The following is an 18,516-nucleotide window of genomic DNA, read 5'->3' on the forward strand; positions in this document are numbered from 1 at the left end:
GTTTCCAGGCCAGGGCCTTTTAGCTTCTGCCAAGTGCCAAATAAAGGAACATCTGTTCTCACTGTGAAAGATGGTGTTTGGAGTCACCTGGGCAAGTTGCATGTCCATCACCCCCACCCATGTTCTAGTTAGAACATTCACAAAAAGTCCATTAAGTGTAGACAGGCAGCTTCCAGGGTTCATTGTGAGCTAAGTGTTCCTTAATGGACCATTCAACTTGACTTGTCTCTTCATGTGCTGGCTAAATACCTTGTGGACATTACCCCAGGAGCAAACGTAGTGAACATAGCTAATATTCATAACTTCAGATACCAAGATGAATATACATGCATAGAAACAGTATAATCAAAGTACCAGCTATTTCACCTACATGACTATTCCACAAAGAGATTCTGAAAAAGCACACCACATATCTGAGACCCTAAGTGCTAGCACCACCAAACTGCACTGGATTTTTGTTATCTGTTATGTAACAACGGAGATGGAGCCAGTGATATGACTGTTTAGCCTAAAAAGGCAAGTTAATTTTTAGCTGTTCGGGTGTGACTGCACCTTTAATCATTGAGGGCATACTGGCTGGCACACATTCAGGTTAATGGGCTTCAGTGTTCCTTTGCAGTTAACTTTTTAATGTTCATAAACCTCGTATGTGCTGAGGTGGTTTAAAGCATAACACAGGTTTTTAGGTTTGCAAATCTGTGAACCTCTGCCTCTTTGAGATGAATGACATGGATAATTCAGACCAATGGGGAGAAACAGAATAAAAAACACTGTTTAAACTCCTTCCGTTCCCCCGCTCCCCTTCCGTCTTGAGGACTCCTGACCAACTTAACAGCACAACACATATGCAAACAAACTCAAAAAAGGCCTTTAAGTTTGTTTGCATATGTATTGTGCTGTTAAAGCCATATAAAGAATGAATGCCCTCCCTAGCAGTGTTCTGCTCCTTTTAAGGAGCAGAACGCAGCCTCACCCCCCGGATGTGGGGAGGCTAGCCCCAAGTCTTTCCGGTACCCCATACCCGCTAAAAATCTCTTGCCAGTACTGTGTACTGGAGAGTACCTCCCTACTTGCACTACTGATGTTAGAGTACACAGTAGCCAATGAATATACCAGTATACTAGTTCTGTTTAGAAAACTGGATAAATTTAAAATTAATTAAAAACAAAATTAAAACTTTCACTCAGTTAACTTAATCCAGAGTTAAGTATAAACAGAGTGATATTTTTTTCTAACAGCTTGCAGAGTAACATGTCACCTTTGAAAAGGGCTGGATCTTTATCTGAAAGTTACTTAATTTCTTCTGGGGTGAGAGAGGTGCAAGTAGTATGAGTAGTTGGTAGTACACGCAATTAGTATGAGGCGCAAGTAGTATGAATAGTAAATGGATGGCTTACACTGCCATACGTGATCAGACACGACACTACACTACATGCAGTAGAAAATGTTCCATAATCAAAACTGAATCAAACATTCAGATTCCCTGTTGTGTCACTGTGCCACGTGAACACTGTTGCTGTAAAATGCACTGTAGAACATTAGCAGAATGACACAGAGAACGGTTAGACAGAGTTAAGTATTCAACAGGAAATAAGGTCATATCGAGTCTTAGACATCTGTTTTTGATTTCTTAGCTTTCCTTAATCAAAAAGAAATGTTTGGTCAAAGAGCGTTCAGTTGTATAGACAGAAGGTTACTTACTACTCATGCTGGCTTTCCCTTGGACTTTCTTATTTGATGTAAGTTTCTGTTTATTTTGCCTCAACTTGAATGATTCAGGACATGTCTCTGTTGTTTTTGGATTGTTAGAATGTTGAAATGATTCCAGGGAGCAGGCTGTATGAATAGTGTCTGATGTTTCCGACAAAAAGGGCAATAGATTCCACATTTTAATGTCCAATTCAATGTGCTTTAACTGAGCTTTCTCCTCTTAGTACAGCACCAAATACGGACTGTGTATTCTGAACTCTTTTAGACAACAGTGGTCTCCAGAGCTAGCTGTAATGGCAGTATGCAGAACAACATAAAACAGAAAGGGAAGGGGAGGTAGGTAACTAAAAAGCCTCAAACCTCTGAAACAGGAGGGGGAAAAAGCAATCTATCTATTGGTTATAAATTATCAAATCTCCATATATAAATATCACTACATTATGCCCTTTCTTATACAAACAATACTTTTTGGGACATGAAAGTATAGGCCTTGGGAGGATTAGAGACTCACCTGAGACGCTGAGGCTGTGTTGCAAGGTTCTCTGCTGCAGTGAATCCAGCAGCCTGCACAGAACTCATTGCAGGATCAGGACCATAGTGTGGTACTAGTACATATTTCTGAAGAACCCCTCTATAAATCCTCTAAGGCTGTTTGTTGTTGTTCAGAAATAGGTATGGATGAATACCTGAGTATCTCAGGTTAGGATCAAGTTCATTCTCTTCCTAAGGACTTATAAAAAGCCATCACTTCACTGAAGGTCCATCAGTTGAGTATTTCCTGAAGTATGAAGACCCTGAACTCTACTGAAACTTTCAGCTGGACTGGATGAGCTGCTTTAATAATCTCTGATAATATGCAATTTATGTTGGGTTCTAAAATGTTTTTGGTATAATTCCTTATTGAGATGGGGGGACCGGAGCTGAACAGAGCACTTGAAGTGAGAGCAACCATTGTTCTATATAACAAATTGTAATATTTTCATTAATGCTTTTTTTCCCATTCTCTATACATCTGAATAACATTTTGGTTTGCATTTTTTGACTGCTGCTGCATGTGGACTAGAAGTTTTAATGTAACTGTCTACAGGAAAGGCTAGATCTTTTTCCTGAGTGGTTTCAGTTAATTTAGAACTCAGAAATGTTGTTACATAGTTACACATAGATTAGCTACCTGCACAACTGAGTTAAAGGTTTCTAATAAAGTACATATCAGCAATCCCCACTGGCCAGCTACCTTCTCATAGTAGATTAGCCAGATAATTAGCCTTAGAACGTTTATCACTTTAATGCAGAAAGTCCCACAAAGTTTGACTGAATAACTGGAGCTTCAGTCATGTGATGCATAAGAGCTTTGCAGGACTGAATTACATCCCCCTCCCCCACATATATTGGTTCTATGGGGCTGCTAACCTGCAGAAAGCTAGGGCTTCAATTATACAGAACTCAGGAGCTTCACAAAACCAAATCTCCAGTCCTATGGAGTTCAAAACCACCACAAGAGGGAAATTCTAGCCGTCTAGTTCTTAGCAGCAATTTGGAGTCAGAATTACAGAGGCAAATAGCCTTGGGGTAGCTGATTGGCATTGAGGTGTACACTCAGAATCATTTAACCTTGCACACGCTTAAAAGTTTGTTGGGGAGAATCACCCAATAATTGGAATCTTCCGAGATCTTCAGACAAGCAGGGTTGTACTACATTCATTTTTTCAGTCTATAAAACAGCTTCCACCACAGATTTTTCTCTAACTTATATCTTGGGTGCCTTTCTTAACAGTCCATTCAATTTCATTCTTATATTAGTAAGCAAGTCTTTCCTTTACTAGCCTTTTATTTAGGATTATAGATTTCCCCATTCAGTTGGACAAAAATGATTAAATAGGAATAGGTGAATCTGTTTGTTTGGATAAATTAAAAACCAACCAAAACCAGATCTGAAACCAAATGGAATCTTTTCGGCCACTCAGACAAATGTGTTTTATTTTTTAAATGGGAGATACATTTCCATTTTTCACACACTCTGCACTTCCTGATGGTTGCCAGCATTGCAAGTGGAAGTAGCAATATAATATGAGAAATGTTATTCTTTTGATATTTTCTGTCCGTCAGTAAATGGAAAATACCGGGATCTCTCTCCAGGAAAGTCTTTTCCTGCTAGATTTCTTGGCTGAGTAAAGCCAAGTAACTTAATAGTTTTATCTGTTTATTTTTTCACAAGCCTTTTTTTCTCACCCTTAAGGGAGCCATTTACGGGCCTTGAAATAACACTATCCTGTTCCAGGGTTTCTGCTTGTGGAAGAGGGAATGTGGTGCACTGAGGGAGAGGTAGTGGCCTCAGAGACAGTTTGTGAAAAAAACAGACGGCTCTGGGCCTGAGACCAGATTTCCAAGATACAGGGTGGTCTGGAATTCTCCTCTCTGATCAAGTAACTGCACTTCCACTTCATCGCTGGCTCTCTCAGGGAGAGATGCCAGTGCTCAACAGAACCTTGCTCCTTGAAGCAACAATGCAGGAAAAGACTTACTAAAAATACAAACAGCAGACTTGATGAGAACTTCACAGCATGCTTCCTATAGGCCTCATTCTGTAACCCTTACTCAAGTGTAGTACTTACTCTCAAACACAGTGGGGCTGCTTGTGTGAGTAAGGTTTGCAGAAACAGACCCTGAATAATTGAAAATAATTGCTTGTCTGTGTCTCTGCTCTTTTTCCTGGCTGCTGGCTCTGGCTCTTTGCCTTCTGGTTTCCTGTTCTCCTGGCACCACTGTTGACTGTGTTATGACATCTTCCAAGTTTTAGCTGCAGACAGGAGGAATATGTGTGTGGGGATAGTTGGAGATGAGGACTTCTTATGAGTGTATCAATTATGCAAGGCTACGGGTCAGTATGTTGATGTCAGCATGCTGAATGTCACCTGTTGGAAAGTACATAGAATCATAGAACTGGAAGGGACCTGAAGAGGTCATCTAGTCCAGTCCCCTGCATTTGTGGAAGGACTAAATATCTAGACCATTCCTGACAGGTGTTTTTCTAACCTGCTCTTAAAAGTCTCCAAGATGGAGATTCCACAATCTTCTTAGACAATTTATTCCAGTGCTTAACCATTGTGACACTCTGTACCTAAGGGGAACATCCTACACCCCCCATCTTCATCTTTATAAAATGATTGTGTGGTATCCAATGCAAAGTCTGTCATGCTGGATGTCTTCGGAAGGCTTATGATGCACTGAGCATTATTGGTATAGTGATGTTATAGTAATTGTTACAGTAATGTTATAGTAAGGTTATAGGTTATAATTTCATGTATATAGTTATGAGGCTGAAAATGTATCCTCATGGCACAAAGCAAGCCCAGGCAAAAACTCTCCAAGAACAGAGAGGCAGTTCACACCTCATCAGGGCAGGTATGGGACAAACCCAGCCCAGCTCTACAGGAACAAAGGATGCTGGCCTAGGCAACAACAAAAGAATCTATTAGACTCTTGAGGGAGTCACCCCCCTTCCTTTGGTCAGTTTGGAACTGTGATGAGGTAATTCTCACCTGACTCTGAAGGGGGGAGCCAAAGTCAAGAGGGAAGAAAGGACATGGTAAAAGGAAGAGACATTTGCCATAGTCTTCCTCTCTCTTCCACCTACATCTACCACACTAAGCGACTGAAGCACTGATTAAAGGGGAGGGCCTGGCTGAAGGGCAACCAGCCAGCCTGTGGTGAGAAGCATTTAAGTTTGTAAGGGCATTGAAAGTGTTAAGATCAGCTTAGAATATGTTTTGCTTTTATTTCATTTGACTAAACCTGACTTGTTATGCTTTGACTTATAATCACCTAAAATCTATCTTCCATAGTTAACCAATTTGTTTGTTTATTCTCCCTGAAGCAGTGCATTTGGTTTGAAGTGTGTCAGAGGATCCCCTTGGAATAACAAGCCTGGTGCATATACATTTCTTGGTTTAATTGACGAACTCTTATGAGCTTGCAGTGTCCAACGGGCATAACTGCAAGACGGAGGTTCCTAGGGCTGTGTCTGGGACCGGAGATATTGGCTAGTGTCATTCGGTTGCACAATCCAAGGAGCAGCTTACATGCCAGAGGCTGTGCATGAATAGCCCAGGAGGGGGGGTTCTCACAGCAGAGCAGGGTAAGGCTGGCTCCAAGAGTCAAAGATTGGAGTGACCTAGCAGATCACCAGTCCAGATAACACCAGAGGGGAATGTCACAACCACCCTGACAGTTAGGAAGTTTTTCCTAATGTCCAACCTAAACCTCCCTTGCTATAAATTAAGCCCATTGCTTCTTGTCCTATTCTCAGAGGTTAAGAAAAACAATTTTTCTTCCTCCTCCTTATGCAACCTTACAACCTTTTGCATACTTGAAAACTGTTATCATATCCCCTCTCAGTCTTCTCTTTTCCAGACTAAACAAATCCAATTTTTTCAATCTTCCCTCATAAGTCATGTTTTCTACACCTTTAATAATGTTGTTGCTCTTCTCTGGACTCTTTCCAATTTGTCCATATGTTTTCTGAAATGTGGTGCCCAGAAGTGGACACAATACTCCAGTTGAGGCCTAATCAGAGCAGAGTAGAGCGGAAGAATTACTTCTCGTGTCTTGCTTACAAAACTCCTGCTAATACAACCCAGAATGATGTTCACTTTTTTGCATAGGTGCTGACTTCTGCTCATGCCAGTGAGTGCTGCCCCCCGTCCCTGGCCCCTCCCCCATTCCAACCCCTTCCCCAAAGTCCCCGCCCCAACTCTGCCCTCTCCCTTCCCCATTCAGACTCCTTCCCCAAATCCCTACCCTGGCCCCACCTCTTCCCCACCTCCTCCCCTGAGTGTGCCATGTTCCCACTCCTCCCGGAGCTTGCTACATTGCCAAACAGCTGTTTGGTGGTGGCAAGTGCTGGGAGGTAGGCGGAGGAGCAGGGATGCAGTGCACTCAGGGGAGGGGGAGGAGGCGGAGTGGAGGTGAGGAGGGGTGGGGAGGGAAGGGGAGCTTGGCTGTTAGTGGGTGCAGAGCACTCACTGATTTTTCCCTGTGAGTGCTCCAGCTCCGGAGCACCCACGGAGTCGGCACCTATACACTGTTGACTCATATTTAGCTTGTGGTCCACTATGATCCCCAGATCCCTTTCTGCAGTACTCCTTCCTAGGAAGTCATTTCCCATTTTGTATGTGTGCAATTGATTGTTCCTTCCTAAATGGAGTATTTTGCATTTGTCCTTATTCAATTTCATCCTTCAGACCATTTCTGCAATTTGTCCAGATCATTTTCAATTTTAATCCTGTTCTCCAAAGCACTTGCAACCCCTCCCAGCTTGGTATCGTCTGCAAACTTTATATGGGTACTCTGTATGCCATTATCTAAATCATTGATGCAGATATTAAACAGAACCAGACCCAGACCCAGAACTGATCCCTACAGGACCCCACTCATTATGCCCTTTCAGCATGACTGTGAACTACTGATAACTACTCTGGGAATGGTTTTCCAACCAGTTTTTCAGCCACCTTATAGTAAGTCCATCTAGATTGCATTTCCCTAGTTAATTTATGAGACGGTCATGCAAGACAGTATCAAAAACTTTATTAAAGTCAAAATATACCATGTCTACCACTTCTCCCCATCCACAGGGCTTGTTACCCCTGTCAAAGAAAGTGATCAGGTTGGATAGACATGATTTGTCCTTGACAAATCCATGCTGTTACTTATCACCTTATTATCTTCTAGATGTTTGCAAATTGATTGCTTAATTATTTGCTCCATTATCTTTCCGGGTACAGAAGTTAAGCTGACTGGTCTGTAATTCCCTGAGTTGTCCTTATTTCCCTTTTTATAGATGGCCCTTTTCCAGTCTTCTGGAATCTCTCCTGTCTTCCATGACTTCACAGAAATAAACAATGCTATACCTCTGAGCACAAGTACATGTGGCTTGATTTTTTCAGAGGTGCTGGGCCTCCATAGTTCCCATTGACAAATCAGAACACAATTATTTAGTGCCTAAAATATGGAATTAAGATCCTATCTTTAGTCACCCAAACTTTTCAAGTTTGGTCTAAGTTTCTGTTCACAGCCTTGTTTTTTATGTGCATCAACATTTCTACAATTTGAAATTTTGTTGGTGCGAATGTTAGCAAAATCCAGTTAATGGATCACTAACTGAGGTTAGTTTAATCAAAAAACTAAATTTTGTTTTGGAATGAAAGAGAACTTGCTTCTGGTAGAAGTGGAAATAAGTTTATAAAGGTTAGATCATCAGATCAGGGAAAGAAATAAACAACCTATATAAATAGTGTAAAAGAAAAGACTAGAAAAATAAATTCCAAGTATTGAATGTTTGAGGGAATATGTAATATAAGCAGTTCACAGACAATATATAGCCCAAATGTTATTGACTATTGAACAAATTTGATAAATACCTAGTTAAATAAGATATTTTTATAGATGCTTCATGAACAGAAAAATGGCAAATTTCATCTAATGTGTTGTTACTATTCTAGACACCAGCTAATTTGCCCATATGTTTTCTTAAGATGAATTAAATTTCTGAGAAAGGTAAGAGAAACTACAATGGAGGATAAAATCCTGTATTTTGCTACAGCACTGGAAGAAACAGTGCAAGTTTGATATCTGCTAGCTTGGCTGACACACCTGGGATTGAACTAGGGACCTCAAGAACTCAAAATATGCCTCTCTAAGCTTGAGCTAAAGATCCAGGCTCTGCAAGCTGGGCCTATAAGAGACCCATTTTCTCTAGGCTGGGCACAAAGGGGGATACATACCTCCCACTGACCAATGGGATACATAGGCTTCCTTTGCAATAGTACTGGTCAAGGTATTTAACCTGGAGAGTTCACTGTGGCAGTCGGTACCTCTATACTCACCCTGGTTATAGGACTATAATAAATCTTGTACAAGGTATGCCTTGGGAGGTATAATTTGAAAACTAATAATTTGCTCATCATTAGTGTCCTGATAAAATATGTGTGGCAACAGTGTATGTATAGTTATAAGATTCTACTGTATGATATTACTAAAAGCAGCCACAAACCAGTTCCCCAGAGATAAAAGGCTACCAACACCTCAGCCAGGTGTCAACAAAATCAAATGGACTATCCCCTGTTTTGGCAGGAAAAAGGAAATGAATGAAGATTTACAATTTGACAAAGAAACAGCTAGGGATTTCCATCCACACAGACTTTGTCTCCTGAACCTCAGTTGGAGATGATCCTCAAAGAAGAGGAAAAATATAAGATGGAAAGCACAAAGGCTCCAAATCATGTCTTCCTCCCTTTTTCTCTATCCACGGCATCCACAACACCAGAAGAACAAAGAAAATAGCTTTGGATTGGGGGAGGGATCCTGACTGAAAGAATGAGCCACTAACACTTCTAAAATGTGGTGAGAAAGACCTTTTTTCTTTGAATTCACTCTAGCTTGTTAAATTAGGCATACATTTTGATTTATTTTCTTGTAACCAATTCTAATTTTTATGCTTCATTACTTCTAATCACTTAAATTCTACCTTTTGTAGTTAATAAACTTGTTTTTTGTTTAATCTAAACCAGTATGTTTGGACTGAAGTGTTTGGGGAGCTCCAATTGGGACAACAGAATCTGTGCATATAATTTTCTATTAATAAAATGATGGACTTCATATGAGCTTATATTGATCAAGAGAGAGCTGGGCAGTACAAGATGTACATTTCTGGGGGAATGTCTGGGACTGCGAATTTGTTGGTGTTACTCTGAAGTATAATTCAAGGGTGACTGGCTGTAGCACTCTTGCAGTATATCTGGGAGTAATTTATACGCTGGGGACTGTGTGTGAGCAGACCAGGAGTGGTTGCTCTCACAGCAAAGCTGTGTAAAAGGCACCCCAGGTTGGAGAATTGAGGGGACACAGCTGTTCATTGGTCCAGATTCTACCCTGGGTAATGTCACATCCACATTTAGTGTTGAGTGGTAAATCCAATCCATTCAATCCTTGGTTTTCGACAACAAGCATGCCCATTAGTGCTTGTTGTGATAGTGTTCTGGTGACATTGGCATCCTATCGCTAAGAACTGAACTGAGATTGCCAACTTGCTTCACTTAGAGCAGGGTTCTCAACCAGGGGTATGTATACCCGTAGAGTTACGCCAAGGTCTTCCAGGAGGTACTCAACTCATCTAGATCAGTGTTTCTCAACCTGGGGTTATGGGACGGGTTTTATAGGGATCACAAATGCAGGCCTGGCATTAGGGGGTGGCAAGCAGGGCAGTTGCCCCAGGCCCAAAGCCACAGGGGCCCCCGTGAAGCTAAGTTACACGCTTCAGCCCTGGTGCCTGGGACTCAGGCTTCAGACAAGGCTCACAAGTTGAAAATAGGCTCAAGTATCACACTGAAATATAAATACAATATTTATATTCTGATTAATTTATTTTATAATTATTTGGTAAAGAAGGAGAAAGTAAGCAATTTTTCAGTAATAGTGTGCTGTGACACTTCTGTATTTTTATGTCTGATTTTGTAAGCAAGTAGATTTTCAATGAGTTGAAACTTAATGTATGCAAGACAAATCAGACTCCTGAGGGGGTGGGGTGGGGGGCTATAGTAGCTCACGAAAGCTTATGCTCTAATAAATTTGTTAGTCTCTAAGGTGCCACAAGTACTCCTTTTCTTTTTGGAAAGGTTGAGAATCACTGACCTAGGTCATTGAACACCTGACAGATGGTAAATGACTTTTCATCAAAATCGAACTAGCAACCTTCCATATTGCTGGAAGGCTCCTGTCATAAAAATAAACAGAAGGGTAAACACCTTTAAAATCCCTCCTGGCCAGAGGAAAAACCCTTTCACCTGTAAAGGGTTAAGAAGCTAGGATAACCTCGCTGGCACCTGACCAAAATGACCAATGAGGAGACAAGATGCTTTCAAAGCTGGAGGGAGGGAGAAACAAAGGGTCTGTCTGTCTGTGTGATGCTTTTGCCTGGGACAGAACAGGAAGGGAGTCTTAGAATTTAGTAAGTAATCTAGCTAGATATGCGTTGGATTATAATTTCTTTAAATGGATGAGGAAATAAACTGTGCTGAATAGAATGGATATGTAACTTAAGGTTTTGCCTAGAGGGATTCTCTATGTTTTGAATCTAATTACCCTGTAAGGTATTTACCATCCTGATTTTACAGAGGTGATTCTTTTTACCTTTTCTTATATTAAAATTCTTCTTGTAAGAAATTGAATGCTTTTTTCATTGTTCTTAAGATCCAAGGGTTTGCGTCTGTGGTCACCTATGCAAATTGGTGAGGATTTTTATCAAGCCTTCCCCAGGCAGGTGGGATGCAAGGTTTTGGTGAGGATTTTGGGGGGGAAAGACGTTTCCAAACAATGCTTTCCCAGTAAACCCAGCCAAACGTTTGATGGTGGCAGTGGACGTCCAAGGGCAAAAGGTAAAATAGTTTGTACCTTGGGGAAGTTTTAACCTAAGCTGGTAAAAGTAAGCTTAGGAGGTTTTCATGCAGGTCCCCACATCTGTACCCTAGACTTCAGAGTGGGGAAGGAACCTTGACAACTCCATATTTTCTGTATGTTTATGGAGAGATGTTTGTTTCAAAATCTCTCCTAAACTTGAGGGCAGTTGCAGTCATCTCCATTTAGTGAAATTAAGTACCACTGTCTGGACTCTGGAGAGTTGCCAGTGCAGCCTTTGGCTGGGCAAAGGGTTTTGTTAGATATCATAGCATCCTATGCCTTCTACCTAACTATATTTCTGCATAATCCGGTCCAGGCTATGTGGCAAGCTAAACTTGTAGTTTAAACTAGTTAAAAATATGCTTCTCTTCCACAGAACTCCTGTCAGTTTTTATTCAAGCAGTCCTTTGTGGGCAAATCTGTCATTTGTTGTCATAAAGTGTGTTTTAATATAGCTTAGACTGCAGCCAAGTGCCCTTGGATGATGCTCCATTTCTCAGTACTGCTGCCAGCACTTTCTCTAAAAGGAGTCATGAGTTCTTTCTGAGGCTAATTTAATTGTTCAGGAATCTTTTCTGGCTCTGCTCATATAGTTTTATGATTACTCAGTGGATGTTGGCATCTTGGAAGCATTCATCAAGGAACTGAAAGAAAAAGTACTCAGTTATGTAAAGAAAAAATTAGATCCATGAAAAGGTGAGAAAGGGGTGAAAAAACTAAAAGTAACAATAGTGATGAACTTGACGTTAATTTAAATATTTCATATACATGCATCTCTATATGCTTCATAAATAAGATTACAAACATAATACTATAGCCACAGTTCAGTAAAGACTTTTTTGGGCAAACTTCAGGTGCCTTTGTACACAGCAGCTTCCTATAGGCCTGTGAGTTAGAGTATTTTACAACCCAGTCACTTTACGTTATCTCCACCTTATATACAGGGAACCTGAGTGACAGAGAAGGGGAGTGACTTATCTGAATAGAGATCAAGTTTCCTGTGTTCTAGTTCAGTGCTCAATCAACTTGACCTGTACTTATAGATGATGTGCACCTGGATGTCTTTTTCAAATTGCTGAAGATAGGTATCAAGAAGTCTTTTCAGTGCTTGGTGCTGCTTGAACCAAGGCAGAGGACCTCTCACAGATGATTAGGGATGAATGCTGTATGGTCTTGAGTCATAAGAGACCTCTACCCCACAACTGAATAACTTTTGCTGTACCAAGTATTGGATGAGCTTCAGAATGTTCAGATAACAGCAGAAAGCTTGGCTGTCCTTCAATTTTATTATAACCTCTTCTGGAGTACAACACTTGGCCAGAAATCTTTCCAAGACAGGCTGGAAGTCTTTCCAAGACAAGCTTTTTCATGAGATTTCTCTTTTTCAGGCTTTATGAATGGGCAAACTGATTTGGAAACTAACTTCCACTACCGCATCACTAACCACCATTCCATATTCATGCCAGCTGCATGGGTTCCATTTTCTCTTTCTGCATTGTTTCCTGTGTGCTTAGCAATTTTCAGATGTAGACTTAAATTTACACTATTTTTGTGCCCCCAGGTCTGAATCTGGCCGAATTTAAATGGTAAATCAGATTATGCTCCACCACCCACTAATAATGTCAAATTTCTCAACCACCCTGAATGTCTGCAAATGACTACCTATCTCTTTTTCTCTAACACTCGGATCATTTTGGTGATGATTGACTTGTAGAGCTACCATGATGTTTGCTTTGCTATACTTCACGACAGTTGATGTCTCTCTCTTTAAAAAACAACAGAGATATCATTCTTTAAGGGATTGTTTAGTTTAGCTCATAGTAAAGAAGGCTTTTTGTTACTTGGTATATATCAAAACAATACCAGAATTTAAGATTAGCGGTTAAGAATTTTTTAAAAACTGACGTGCCCATTTTTGCTACTTAAGGATATGTAAAGAGGATCTGATTTTTATTTTCCTCCATTTTTTTTACATTATCACGAGAATTCTGATCTTCCTTGGTTTTGCTGGAGGGACCTCCTGGATGTCTTGGATCATCTATGTTGTGATCCCTCAGGCCTTTAATTGTAGAGGTGTGCATGATGCATCTTTAAGAAAGACTTAATTTCTCCACAATATTAATTAGTAACTGAAGTTCATTAGGTGTTTACACAAACAAACTAAAACCCAAGGGCTTTAAAAGGTAAGAATTAAAAATCCCTAGATTTCATTCTCTTTAATTATGTCATTGGTTTATTAGTTCTCCATTCACCAGTATCTTCCATGGTAGACGGTACCTGAATTTCTAATATAAAAATAAACAAACCATCCCTCCATGTCTTTTTATACTCACAAGTAGCTAAAAAAAGCCATAACCCAATTTGTTTTGTTTCTGATTGGAATGCTTGGAGCTAACATTTTAAAGAAACCAGATATAACTGATCAACATACTCAAGTGCAAACAATGTTGAAGAGTTATTAGGTGGAAAGGATAGTGGCAACCTTATTGGAGGTGAGGATTTTTAGACATGGTGTTTTGTTTTTTGCCAAGGCAGGAATAAGTATGTCTACAGTTGGTGTGATTCACACTTAGAGCATATCTAAGCACATTAGGTCAGTGGAGTGCGTCCTCAATACCGTGACTAGCATCGGCTCACAGAATGGTGCACTGTGGGTAACTATCTCACAGTCCCCGCTGCCAATTGGAATTCTGGGTTAAGCTCCCAATGCCTGATGGGGCAAAAACATTGTCGCAGGTGGTTCTGGGTACATGTTGTCAGTCTCCCTTCCCTCCCTGAAAGCAACGGCAAACAATCATTTCATGCCTTTTTTCCTAGGTTATTCATGCAGATGCCATAGCACGGCAAGCATGGAGCCCACTCAGCTGCACACTGCTTTTGTGAGCATTGTAAACATTATCCTGCAGTATGTGCAGAGCCTAGCTAGGAACCACTAGCACAAGGAAGATTGTGAGGAGGACATGGACACAGGCATTCCTGAAAGTACGGGATGTGGCAATTGGGTTATCATGGTGGCACAGGGGTATGTTGAGATAGTGGAATGCCGATTCTGGGCCTGGCAAACAAGCAGACTAGTGGGACCACATAATGTTGCATGTATGGGATGATTCATAGATTATTCATAGATACTAAGGTCAGAAGGGACCATTCTGATCATCTAGTCTGACCTCTTGCACAGTGCAGGCCACAGAATCTCACCCACCCACTCCTATGAAAAACCTCACCCATGTCTGAGCTAATGAAGTCCTTAAATCATGGTTTAAAGACTTCAAGGAGCAGAGAAGCCTCCCTCAAGTCAACCATGCCCCATGCTACAGAGGAAGGCGAAAAAGCCTCTCCAATCTGCCCTGGAGGAAAATTCCTTCCCGACCCCAAATATGGCAATCAGCTAAACCCTGAGCATATGGGCAAGATTCACCAGCCACATACTACAGAAAATTCTTTCCTGGGTAACTTAGATCCCATCCATCTAATATCCCATCTCAGGAGATTTGGCCTATTTACCATGAATATTTAAAGATCAATTACTTACCAAAATCCCATTATCCCATCATACCATCTCCTCCATAAACTTATCAAGTAGAATCTTAAAACCAGATAGATCTTTTGCCCCCACTGCTTCCCTTGGAAGGCTATTCCAAAACTTCACTCCTCTGATGGTTAAAAACCTTCCTCTGATTTCAAGTCTAAACTTCCTGTGGCCAGTTTATACCCATTTGTTCTTGTGTCCACATTGGTGCTGAGCTGAAATAATTCCTCTCCCTCTCCTGTATTTATCCCTCTGATATATTTATAGAGAGCAATCATATCTCCCCTCAACCTCCTTTTAGTTAGGCTAAACAAGCCAAGCTCCTTAAGTCTCCTTTCATAAGACAAGTTTTCCATTCCTTGGATCATCCTAGTAGCCCTTCTCTGTACCTGCTCCAGCTTGAATTCATCCTTTTTAAACATGGGAGACCAGAACTGCACACAGTATTCTAGGTGAGGTCTCACCAGTGCCTTGTATAATGGTACTAAAACCTCCTTATCCCTACTGGAAATGCCTCTCCTGATGCATCCCAAAACTGCATTAGCTTTTTTCACAGCCATATCACATTGGCAGCTCATAGTCATCCTATGATCAACCAATACTCCAAGGTCCTTCTCCTCTTCCGTTACTTCTAATTGATGCGTCCCCAATTTATAACTAAAATTCTTGTGATTAATCCCTAAATGCATAACCTTACACTTCTCACTATTAAATTTCATCCTATTACTATTACTCCAGTTTACAAGGTCATCCAGATCCTCCTGTATAATATCCCGATCCTTCTCCGAATTGGCAATACCTCCCAGCTTTGTATCATCTGCAAACTTTATTAGCGTACTCCCATTTTTTGTGCCAAGGTCAGTAATAAAAAGATTAAATAAGATTGGTCCCAAAACCGATCCCTGAGGAACTCCACTGGTAACCTCCCTCCAACCTGACAGTTCGCCTTTCAGTAGGACCCGTTGCAGTCTCCCCTTTAACCAATTCCTTATCCACCTTTTGATGTTCATATTGATCCGCATCTTCTCCAATTTAACTAATAATTCCCCATGTGGCACGGTATCAAATGCCTTACTGAAATCTAGGTAAATTAGATCCACTGCATTTCCTTTATCTAAAAAATCTGTTACCTTTTCAAAAAAGGAGATTAGGTTGGTTTGGCACGATCTACCTTTTGTAAAACCATGTTGTATTTTGTCCCATTTACCATTGACTTCAATGTCCTTAACTAATTTCTCCTTCAAAATTTTTTCCAGGATTCCCAGTGGCTGCAAAACTTTTGCATGCATAAGGCCACTTTCATGGAACTGTGTGAGTTGCTTTCCTCCTCCCTGAAGCACAGGAATACCAAGATGAGAGCTGCCCTGACAGTTGAGAAGTGAGTGGCGATAGTCCTGGGGAAGCTTGCAACGCCTGACTGCTACCGATCAGTCGAGAATCAATTTGGAGTGGGCATATCTACTGTGGAGGCTGCTGTGATCCAAGTAGCCAGGGAAATCAATACCCTTCTGCTAAGAAGGGTAGTGACTCTGGGAAATGTGCAGGTCATAGTGGATGGCTTTGCTGCAATGGGGTTCCCTAACTGCGATAGACGGAATGCATATCCCTATCTTGGCACCGGACCACCTTGCCAAAGAGTACATAAACCACAAGGGGTACTTCTCAATGGTCTTCCAAGCACTGACGGATCACAAGGGACGTTTCACCTACATCAGCGTGGGATTGCCAGGAAAGGTACATGATGCTTACATCTTTCGGAACTCTGGGCTCTTAGGAAAGCTGAAGAAGGGACTTTCTTCCCAGACCAGAAAATTACCATTGGGGATGTTGAAATGCCAATAGGTATCCCTGGAGACCCAACCTACCCTTTGCTCCCATGGCTCATGAAGCTGTACACAGGCAGCCTGGACAGCAGTAAGGAGCAGTTCAACCATAGACTGAGCAAGTGCAGAATGGTGGTAGAATGTGCCTCTGGATGTTTAATGGAGCGCTGGCGCAGTTTGCTGAGTAGGTTAGACCTCAGTGAAAGTAATATTCCCATTGTTATTGCTGCTTGCTGTGTGCTCCATAATATCTGTGAGAGTAAGGGGAAGACATTTATGGCAGGGTGGGAGGTTGAGGCAAATCGCCTGGCAGCCAATTTTGAACAGCCAGACACCAGGGCAATTAGAAGAGCACAGCAAGGTGCGCTGTGCATCAGAGAGGCTTTGAAAAACAGTTTCACAACTGGCCAGGCTATAGTGTGACAGTTGTATGTGTTTGTCCTTGATGCAAACCCACCCCTTTAGTGAATGTACTTCCCTGTAAGCCAGTCTCCCTCCCCCCTTTCTACCACAGCTGGCACAGGAAATAAAGTCCCTATTGTTCTGAATCCATTCGTTCTTTCTTTATTAAAAAAAACTTGAGATCACTGACAACATTGACTAGTAAAAGGTAGCCCGGGTGTACAAAGGGTTTGATAATGGGGTGGGGTGGGGGAGGAGAGAAGGGCAAGGCCACCTTCCTTATTGTAGCCACACTACAAATCAAAGCTGTTTGAATGACTGACAGCCTTCTGTTGCTTGGGCCATCCCCAGGAGTTGCATGGCAGGGTGCCCGGAGCCTCCCCGCCACATTTTCTTGGGCCTCTGGATGAGGAGGATGTGGAACTTGGCAAGGAGGGCAGGAAGTTACACAATGGATGCAATGGGGGTCTGTACTCTAGTTGCCTTTCCTGCTGCTCCACCAGATGCCTCATCATGTCTGTTTGCTCTCCCATTAGCCTCAGCAACTCCTCCTGTGTGTTCCGATCATGCTCACTGTATACTTTCCTGGCCTCTGCCACCGAATGCCTCCATGCATTCAGCTGTACCCTATCAGAGCAGGAGGACTGAAAGAGCTCGGAAAACATGTCATCACAAGTGCATTTTTTTTTGCCTTCTAATCTGCGATAACCTCAGGGATGGAGTTGATACAGGGAGCATAGAAACATTTGCAGCTGCAGGGGGGGAAAAAAGGGAGAGTAGATTTTAAGAAAATATATTTCTGAGAACAAAAGGGAGACTTTCACAGTGAATCAAGCAATTCACAGCAGACAGCACATGTGTTTTAGATACAAGGTTGCATTTTGCCTTTTATATTGAGCATCTGCTGGTATGGTGACACATTACACACAGCTGGGCAACAGAATTCGGTTTCCAGGCAGCCATGGTAAGCCAAAGGGTATGCGGGGTTGGCTTCTTCCAGCTTCATAACATGTGGGAATGGTTTCAAACTGCAGCCCCCTCCTTTCCCATAGCGACTAATGCCGGTTGAGTTTGCCATTTAAAAAGAGGGGCTGTGGTTGTTGTTTAAAAGGAGGAGCTGTGGTTTTGGGGTGGATGTACAGCACATCCCTCCCCACATGGCTATGCTCAGGGATGATTTCTTTTAGCCAAGCGCAAACAGCCCAGCATGACCGGGGTCTAATGTGTTGGGGATCACCAAACAGAGGGGATTACTGGTCCCTTACAAAACTTCCTCTATTTCAACCAGGTGACCATGAATGATATCACTCTCCTGAGGCTGACATAGAAAGATAAAGACCGAATGTTGCATGAATGTGACCAAAACCCAGGACCATTTGCTGCTATGCTTTGTGCTGCAATGAGTCCAGACTACTTGCTACTGGCTTGGCATGGTAAAATGTCCTACTGTGGAGGACAAAATAAGGCAGCCCACCCCAGAAACCTTCTGCAAAGGCTTTCAGGAGTACCTCCAGGAGAGCTTCATGGAGATGTCCCTGGAGGATTCCCATTCCATCCCCAGACATGGTAACAGACTTTTCCAGTAGCTTTTCCACGAATGCA

General features: G+C 41.8%; 1 long non-coding RNA gene across 1 annotated transcript; it reads left to right on the top strand.

The window, feature by feature from the left end:
* Positions 1 to 1,547: 1,547 nt before the first annotated feature.
* Positions 1,548 to 16,001, top strand: LOC119860440. Its single transcript, XR_005294539.2, has 3 exons — positions 1,548 to 1,739; positions 8,839 to 9,108; positions 15,946 to 16,001. It is a non-coding gene; the product is annotated as an uncharacterized LOC119860440 (long non-coding RNA).
* The last annotated feature ends 2,515 nt before the right edge of the window (positions 16,002 to 18,516 follow it).

Source organism: Dermochelys coriacea, chromosome 8 (assembly GCF_009764565.3).
Source record: "Dermochelys coriacea isolate rDerCor1 chromosome 8, rDerCor1.pri.v4, whole genome shotgun sequence".
Classification (NCBI taxonomy): Eukaryota; Metazoa; Chordata; order Testudines; family Dermochelyidae; genus Dermochelys; species Dermochelys coriacea.